Source organism: Nyctibius grandis, chromosome 4 (genome assembly GCF_013368605.1).
Source record: "Nyctibius grandis isolate bNycGra1 chromosome 4, bNycGra1.pri, whole genome shotgun sequence".
NCBI lineage: Eukaryota > Metazoa > Chordata > Aves > Nyctibiiformes > Nyctibiidae > Nyctibius > Nyctibius grandis.
The window spans coordinates 16,294,202-16,301,058 of NC_090661.1; positions in this window are offsets into that span (position 1 = coordinate 16,294,202).

Below are 6,857 nucleotides of genomic sequence, written 5' to 3' on the forward strand. Positions count from 1 at the left end.
TTCTGGGGCCAGGTCCTCATCTGGTGTAAAAAGGCACAAGTGTATGAGAGCCAGTGCTATGCCAAGTTACAACAGCAGGGGACCAGGCCCCTCACCCCATTTCTAAAACGGGGGTCTTAGCACTCACCTACCTCACAAGGATGCTGTGAGGATTAATGCTCATACAGCGCTTTGAAGATGTAAAGTGCTATATAAATCCCAAGTATTATCCTACCTTAGTGTTAAACGTGCTTTCAGGGATCTGCAGGACTTCCCTTAAAGCATGGAATGTGTGACTGTCTTTTCAATTTGCATCAGATGGAAAGCAAATGCAAAATATTTATTCACACTGTCTAACAGGATGGGCTCAGCTGCACTTGAACTCTGAGGAGGGTTTAGCTTAAAAGTCTGAACTCTAATTTCAGTTTTGCAAATGGGTTTTAGTTCTTCTAAAAGCCTCAACCAAATCCTTAGATGTGAACTAAGGATTCAACTTTGGATGCAAAATTTGCATCCAAATTTTGCAGTCTGGTCTCATCCCTGACTGTTAGCTAGAATAAATCTAATCCAGCCAAAACACAGTGCTGTCACAGTCTGCTATGGCTGTTGAAAAGACTGGAACAGAAAATGAAGTTATTCTGTTCAACCTTCATTCTTCAGAAGGTCAGCTAGGTTTCATGGGACAACTTGCAAAGGGATGTTTAATTTCTGTGATTGTTAAGTTTTACTGGCTTTAAAATCAGCAGAGAGGGAAGGCCTTGATGGAATCATTAAGGTCGGCACATCCTTCTTGAATTACTTCGTTTTCACCTGAATCAAAGAAATAGCAGCTTCTGTAGTGAAGGAAGTGCTTGTACCACCAGTGCTAGGGCCCAGAACAAAAACTGAATCTAGAAATACAGCTCTAAACCATCACCATGTTCTCAACTAGTATAAAAATGCCACTGTTCACTGATTTCAGATCTGGACCGCAGCTAGAAACTACTCAGTTCTGGTAGCACTAACTGCTGTACAAACACAAGTGAAGGCGAGGAATTACAAACCAAGGAATGTGAGCTGTGTACCTGTGAAACAGACCATAATTTTGAAGCAGCTGCAGTAAAAACTTATCTTAATATGAACTGAGAAGCAAACACAATGCAAATTTTTATGGTTTCTTTAAAATGTTTGATGGGTTTTAGTTTTCTTAGTTTGGAGGAAATGTTCTTAATGTTATTTTTTTTTTTTCTCTTATTATAAAGAATAAAAATATACAACTCTAGATAGACTACAAATGAAAAAAGGTGGCCAGTTGGCAGGAATGCCAAAACTTCTGTGGCTTGTATTGTTTCTGTGGTGACACTACGCTGCTGTAGGATGAGCTACTGGAGTGGTGTGATGGCTCAACAGCGAGGCTGAAGCACAAGGCCAGTCTGATATAAGAGGGATGCAGGGGCTGAGCCACCGAGACTGCAGTGGAAGCACGACTGGGCCAATTCGGATCAGCCAAAAGACAAAGACAGCATCAGGAAATAAAAGAAACCTTTTCCTGACAGCTAAAAAGCAAGAAACCAAAGCCAGCCCATTGGGCAATGGTGCTGAATCAGTACAAACACACGGATCTAGACCTTGCTTGTACAGGCTGCTGCTGGTCCAGGCCTTGCTCCTAGTTCACCTGGGAAGGCTTGCTCCAAGTCTATGGTGCTGGCAGGGTCAGGCCAGCAGAATCTGATGCTTTGTTAAATACAACTCCAAAACCTAGAAAGCAAACAAAAAAAAACAAGGAAGGAAAAAGCAAATGCCATTGGGAAAGCAGTAGTTCTGCCTGGCTAAGACTGCAGACGGGCTGGTCTGTCCTGAACACTAATCTCCATGTCTTGTACCCATGCGAGCCTCTCACTCCAGCCCCTCTCCCATGCATTCCAGGCAGAGTGCACTGAAAGATGCGACCGAAGCAGCTGCTCTCCCCCGCCGGGGAGTCAAGCATTCTGCCACATCTGAAAGTCTCTAGCACTTACTTCCGTTACCGTGATTGTAAAGGTCACCACACGCAGTGCAGCCACTTGATCTGGGATCTTTTCTTAACACATTTTTATGCTTATTTTACTATTTTAATTCTTTGTTTGGAATGTATTTTTTTTCTCATTTCTTCTGTGTGTAACAGCAATTAAAAACATTAATTTACTGGGTATTTTTACTGTGCAGATACAATGTGTCCTTGCTCATTTTGTGTTTCTGTGACAGTTTCAGCATGGAGTATGTAGCCAACTGAACCCCTGTAGCAGGCAGTTTTGTGCCACTGTTATGCCCATCAGTCACGTGGCTCTGCCCTGGAGCTACCCAGTGTCCCACTGAAGCAGGCTGACACTGTCACAGCCAGCTACAGCATTCCTGTCTGGGGAACCCTGAAACAGAGCCACGTGCACCCCACAGAGCACATCCAACACAAACCAGGCACCACTGTGGCAATGGCACCTGGCTCGTGTTACAACACGTCCCGGGTGCCCTGGGATGTGGAGCCCCGAAGCACGCTTGCCCCTTGCCGCTACAGCCAGTCCCACGTACAATGGCCATTTGTCCACACTTCCAAGGAGAAGACAGCTTGCTGCAAAGGATTGCTCTGGGAAGGCTGCTCGCTGCCCAGAAATCCCAGACAAATGGCCAAGTCTCTCTTCCCCCCCAACTCCAGCAAAATTTCCAGGAGGAAAAAGTAGGGTAGTATGGACATTTTTCTCTGGTTGGGGATCTGATGCCAGTTTCTTCAGCTGTTTGATGCAGTGGCACAGATATTTTGTTTCATTAATCCTGAACCAGGCCATCTGTCACCAGTGGAACAGGTTTCAAGGATTTATAGCATGGAAACACAGAGCGTGTAAGGGCTCCCAGTCCATTAAACGGATCTGCTCGCAGGCTTAACACAGACTCCTTCATACTCCCCTCCTGAAGTAGAGTGGTTCCTGATGTGAGAATGAATCAGTACCAGACAGAAATACTACCAAATTCTTTTCAAAGCAGCCTAAAGAGGTCAACAGCAGGCAAAAGCAGGTGCTGCTTTCCTCTTTGTTTAACTTGGTCTTTTACAATTCCTTTAGAAGACTTAGAGGCCTGCTGGGAGAAGCATCATGTCTCCCTACACCTCCTTCCTTGCTCCAGATGGAACAAAGCTGGCAAAATATTCTCAGACTGAGTGTGTCTGTGGCTAGCCACTGCTATGCTTTTATTCCACAACTGGCTCCTGGAAGAATTCACTCTAAGTTAGAAGAACCAGCAACAATGTATATATATGTGTATTTATCTATCTGTCAATCTGTTGATCCTTCAAGAGTTCAGATCACAGAATCACAGAATCACAGAATGTTAGGGATTGGAAGGGACCTCGAAAGATCATCTAGTCCAATCCCCCTGCCGGGGCAGGATTGCCTAGACCATATCACACAGGAACGCGTCCAGGCGGGTTTTGAATGTCTCCAGAGAAGGAGACTCCACAACCTCTCTGGGCAGCCTGTTCCAGTGTTCAGTCACCCTCACCGTAAAGAAGTTTTTCCTCATATTTAAGTGGAACCTCCTGTGTTCCAGCTTGCATCCATTGCCCCTTGTCCTGTCAAGGGATGTCACTGAGAAGAGCCTGGCTCCATCCTCTTGACACTTGCCCTTTACATATTTATAAACATTAATGAGGTCACCCCTCAGTCTCCTCTAAGCTAAAGAGACCCAGCTCCCTCAGCCTCTCATAAGGGAGATGTTCCACTCCCTTAATCATCTTCGTGGCTCTGCGCTGGACTCTCTCTAGCAGTTCCCTGTCCTTCTTGAACTGAGGGGCCCAGAACTGGACACAATACTCCAGATGCGGCCTCACCAGGGCAGAGTAGAGGGGGAGGAGAACCTCTCTCGACCTGCTGACCACACCCCTTCTAATACACCCCAGGATGCCATTGGCCTTCTTGGCCACAAGGGCACACTGCTGGCTCATGGTCATCCTGTTGTCCACTAGGACCCCCAGGTCCCTTTCCCCTACGCTGGTCTCCAACAGCTCTGCCCCCAACTTGTACTGGTACATGGGGTTGTTCTTGCCCAGAAGCAGGACTCTACACTTGCCCTTGTTATATTTCATTAAATTTCTCCCCGCCCAACTCTCCAGCCTGTCCAGGTCCCTCTGAATGGCTGCGCAGCCTTCCGGCGCGTCAGCCACTCCTCCCAGTTTTGTGTCATCAGCGAACTTGCTGACAGCGCACTCTAATCCCTCATCCAAGTCATTAATGAATATATTGAATAGAACTGGTCCCAGAACCGACCCTTGAGGGACTCCGCTAGACACAGGCCTCCAACTGGACTCTGTCCCATTGACCACCACTCTCTGGCTTCTTTCCTTCAGCCAGTTCACAATCCACCTCACTACCCGATCATCCAGACCACACTTCCTCAGTTTAGCTGCGAGGATGCTGTGGGAGACCGTGTCAAACGCTTTACTGAAATCGAGATAGACCACATCCACAGCTTTACCATCATCTATCCACCGGGTAACATCCTCATAAAAGGCTATCAAGTTGGTTGAGCATGACTTCCCGTTGGTGAAGCCATGCTGAGTGCCCCTAATGATCCCCCTATCCTTGATGTGCCTAGAGACAGCACCAAGGACAAGTTGTTCCATCACCTTTCCGGGGATGGAGGTGAGGCTGACCGGTCTATAGTTACGCGGGTCCTCCTTCTTGCCCTTTTTGAAGACTGGAGTGACATTCGCTTTCCTCCAGTCCTCAGGCACCTCTCCCGTTGCCCACGACTTAGCAAAGATGATGGAGAGTGGCCTAGCAATGACTTCCGCCAGCTCCCTCAGCACCCGTGGGTGCATCCCATCAGGGCCCATGGATTTATGGACGTCCAGGTTGCTTAATTGGTCCCTGACCCAGCCCTCATCTACCAAGACAGATTCCTCCTCTATCCTGACTTCTTCTGAGGCCTCAGGGGTCCGGGGCTCCTCAGGACAGCCTCCAGCAGTATAGACAGAGGCAAAGAAGGCATTCAGTAACTCCGCCTTCTTTTTATCCTCTGTCTCCAGGGCCCCCACCTCATTCATCAGTGGGCCTACATTGCCTCTAGTGTTGGCTTTACCTGCAATGTATTTGAAGAAGCCCTTTCTGTTGTCCTTGACCTCTCTTGCAAGGTTTAATTCCAAGGAGGCCTTAGCTTTCCTAGTTGCCTCCCTACATCCTCTGACAGCAGACTTATATTCCTCCCAAGTGGCCAGCCCCTCCTTCCACGATCTGTACACCCTCTTCTTCCACTTGAGTTTGCCCAGCAGTTCCCTGTTCAACCATGCAGGTCTCCTGGTACCCTTCCTTGACTTCCTACCTGCTGGGATGCTCTGATCTTGAGCTCGGAAGAAGCAGTCCTTGAATGCTAACCAACTATCTTGGGCCCCCTTACCTTCTAGTACCCTGTCCCATGGGATTTCCCCTAGCAATTGCTTGAAAAGGCCAAAGTTGGCCCTCCTGAAGTTCAGGGTTGTGATTCTGCTAGCTATTCTGTTCCTGCCACATGAGATCCTGAACTCTACCATCTCATGGTCACTACAACCAAGGCTACCCTCAACCTTCACCTCTTCAACCAGACCCTCCTTGTTAGTGAGGATCAGATCCAGCAGCGCTCCTCTCCTAGTTGGCTCATCCACCATTTGCATCAGAAAGTTATCATCAACGCACTGGAGGAACCTCCTGGACTGGGGATGGCTGGCTGAGTAGGCCTCCCAGCAAATATCAGGGTAGTTGAAATCCCCCACAACAACCAGGCCCTGTAATTGCGAGACTGCTCTCAGCTGCCTGTAGAAGGCCTCATCACCCTCCTCATCCTGATCTGGTGGCCTGTAATAGACACCCACAACAGTATCACCCCTGCCAGCCTGCCCCTTAATTCGCACCCACAAACTCTCAACTCGCTCCTGATCCGCCTCTGGACAGAACTCAATACATTCTAGCTGCTCACTCACATAAAGAGGAACTCCACCACCTCTCCTTAGCGGCCTGTCTTTCCTGAACAGGACATAGCCATCCATGACCACGTTCCAGTCATGCGAGGCATCCCACCAAGTCTCTGTAATTGCCACTAGATCATAGCCCCCCGACCGAACACGGATTTCTAACTCCTCCTGCTTATTCCCCATGCTGCACGCATTGGTGTACAGGCATTTCAGGGAGCGAGCTGGGCACACCGATTTCACCCCAGGGGGATGGGAGGCCTCCTGGTCTACCTCAACACTAGAGCGTTGCCCCAGTGGTGCAAGCCCAGCTACTACCCCATCCCCCTTCGAATCTAGTTTAAAGCTCTCCGAATGAGCCCTGCTAATTCCTGTCCCAGAACCCTTTTGCCCCTACGACATAAACCTTTCCCATGTATCACTGTCACGCCTGGTGTCTTATAAAACCAGCCATTATCAAAGAACCCAAAGCCCTGCCTGTAGCACCAGTCTCGTAGCCAGGCGTTAATAGAGAGAATCCTACTATTCCATCCCACGTCATCACCTGAAAATGGAAGGAGGGAGGAGAAAACAACTTGTGCCCCAGACTCTTTCACCAACCGTCCTAGGGCCTTGTAGTCTTTCTTCATTCCCTTCAGACTACGGGATGCAGCTTCTTCCCCACCTGTCTGGAAGATCAGCAGGGGGTAGTAGTCTGTGGCCTTCACCAGGTTGGGGAGTTGCCTGGTGATATCCCTGATTCGGGCTCCAGGCAGGCTGCAGACCTCCCTGTGATGGGGGTCAGCTCTGCATATTGGGCCCTCAGATCCCTTTAGGAAGGAGTCTCCAACCACTAAAACTCTTCTCTTCTTCCTTGTGGAGGAGGTAGCTATACGCCTGTCAGGTTTTTCTGACTGTGGTGGGACCTCTGATATAGGTTGCCTCTCCACCA